The sequence below is a fragment of the Meles meles genome, chromosome 5 (assembly GCF_922984935.1).
Source record: "Meles meles chromosome 5, mMelMel3.1 paternal haplotype, whole genome shotgun sequence".
Lineage (NCBI taxonomy): Eukaryota > Metazoa > Chordata > Mammalia > Carnivora > Mustelidae > Meles > Meles meles.
In genome coordinates, this window is record NC_060070.1 from 142,094,389 (window position 1) to 142,096,836 (window position 2,448).

At 48.9% G+C, this 2,448-nt stretch overlaps 1 pseudogene; it reads left to right on the plus strand.

Annotated features, from left to right (window-relative positions):
- Positions 1-340: 340 nt before the first annotated feature.
- LOC123942254 lies at positions 341-1,678 on the plus strand (annotated as a pseudogene).
- Positions 1,679-2,448: the final 770 nt, after the last annotated feature.

Here is a 2,448-nt window from a genome sequence, read left to right on the forward strand (position 1 = left end):
CCAAGAGTCAGACACTTAACCAACCAGCTGTGCCACCCAGATGTCCCTCCCCTGATTTTAAATAGAAATAACTCACTGTTTGGTAGCATGCCCAGGTAGAACTTCCTAGGGCTGTGTGGACACCCCAAGGGTACATCTGTAGCATTTTCTAGAAAATCCAATTCCCACGTAGAAGGTCTATCCGCTTAGAGCCCCACTGTTCCATGGAAACATGATGTGAAAACCAATGCAAACTATGCATGTCATTTAAACATTTTCTAGTCATCAATCTAGGGATGGTAGAGGCTGTGTAGCATTGCTGTTACTCTGAGGGCAGAGGAGTCAGTCGAGAGGTACAGATATGCAGAGTAATAAAACCTTTTACTTGGGGAAGCAAAACCATATTTCAACGAAGCATCAGCAGCAACACCAGCAGCAGCCACCATGGCCACCAGTGCCTGCCAATGGGCATCAACCCAGCAGCCCAAATGAAGGCTTGACTCTTGACCTGGGGAATTTTAGGAAACCAGGAGAGAAGACCTTCATAGTTGATGGTTTGTGGGCAATCTTCCTCGTGACGTCACTGAGGATAGAAGGAAACTGAGACAGAAGGGAAGGCAAGCGAAGTCTGCATTCACAGAACAGAGGTTTGGCTTTATCTGCTTGGGAACAGGAACCATACAGAAATTGCCAGAGCAGAGCTGGACAGCATGCCACTCTCTGGAAAGCCACTGCACGTGCGCTTTGCTTGCCCCAGTGCATTCTCTTACAGACAGAAACCTTCCTCAGTATGTTGCCAATGAGCTAGGGAAGGAAGCCTTTTCTGTGTTTGGCCAGATAGAAAAGGCCGGCTGAAGTCATCGTGGGTGATGAAGAAAGGCACTCAGGAAAAGACATTGTTGAACTTGTAGGGAAGCCACCAGCTCGGAAGGTTCTGGACAGGTGCAGTGAAAGTTCCTTCCCGCTAATCACATTTCCCCGGCCCATGACTGTGGAGCCCATGGACCAGTTGGATGATGAAGAGGACTTCCAGAGAAGCTGGTGATAAAGAACCAGCATTTTCAAAAGGAGCAAGAGCACCCGCCCAGATTTGCACAGCCTGGCTCCTTGGAGTATGAGTATGCCAGGAGCTGGAAGACACTCACTGAGATGGAAAAGCAGCAGGACCAAGCAGACCGCAACATCAAGGAAGCTGGTGAGAAGCTGGAGGTGAAGACGGAGGCCACTCACCATGAGCACCAGGTCACGCTAATGAGACAGGATTTGACGAGGCAACAAGGAGAACGTTGGAGGATGGAAATGTTGCACAACCAAGAAGTGCAGAAAGGAAAGCAACTGGAGCTCAGACAGGATTTGGAGCATAGGTGCATGAGGAAGAGATGCGGCAATGGCAGGAAGGATTTAAGGGAACATGCCCTAAGGCAAGAGAACAGGAGACGCGGTGGACCAGATGGCTATGGGAGGTGCTGTGCCCCCTGATCCAGTACCAGCTGGTCCCCCAGCTCCTCCAGGACCTGCCACTATGATGCCAGATGGAACCTTGGGATCAACTCCACCAACCACTGAACCCTTCGGCCAAGTTGCTACCGTGGAAGGAATTGAGGCAATTGGTGGAACCCCTCTTGTGCCCAACCGTGCAGCTCCCGGAGCTGAATTTGCTCCAAACATTGCCAATACTAATAAAAATTCCAGTGTCTGAAGTTTCCCAAAAACCCTAAAAGAAGAACCCCTTTGGGACTAGCCTGACTTCTTCCCTGGAAAATTGTTGGGGATTCCTCCCAGTCGTTAGGTCTTCCTTGCCTCTACCACTCTAAGGGAGGATGCTGGAGGCTGAGGGTAAAGGAGGGGTGTTATTTAACAAATCAGTTCCATGTGGCCTGTCTTTGAACTAATTGATTGTGTGTGGTGCATTCCCGAAGTCTCTGTGATTGTTGAGGGCCTGGGGGATGGGGGGGGGGGGGACCATGACAAAATGGATCCAGTTAGAGGCCGCATTAATCTTGATTATTCTGTTCTGTGTCCATCCTGTTCTATTTGCTTTCTCATTTTTATAGCCCCCAACCCCAGAGACACTGCCACATACACCACAAAAACACACATCCCCCACTGAACTCAGCCCTGTTGCCCCATTCATGTGCAGGTGGGATTCAGGCAATTGTCCACAGAGGTCACGGACAACAGTCGTACGGTTCTCTTATGCCCATTATATTTTCCCTTTGTGTCCTAAGGAAGACATTTTCTCTTAGACATTTTCATTTGAGTATATCCTTAAAAAATCTTGTGCTAAGTTGCCTCCATCTTTCTTCCTGGGTAAGGACAACCCAGGAATGACCCTTTTGTGTCTATGATACTGGTGTTCTGGATAGGCCTAGGATAATCCTGGGAAAAAGGTTGCTGTGTGCTGCAGGTCAGACAGTAGCTCTTAGCCTTGCCTATCTTAGGTAGTTGTGCTGTCCTTTTCTTAATTGG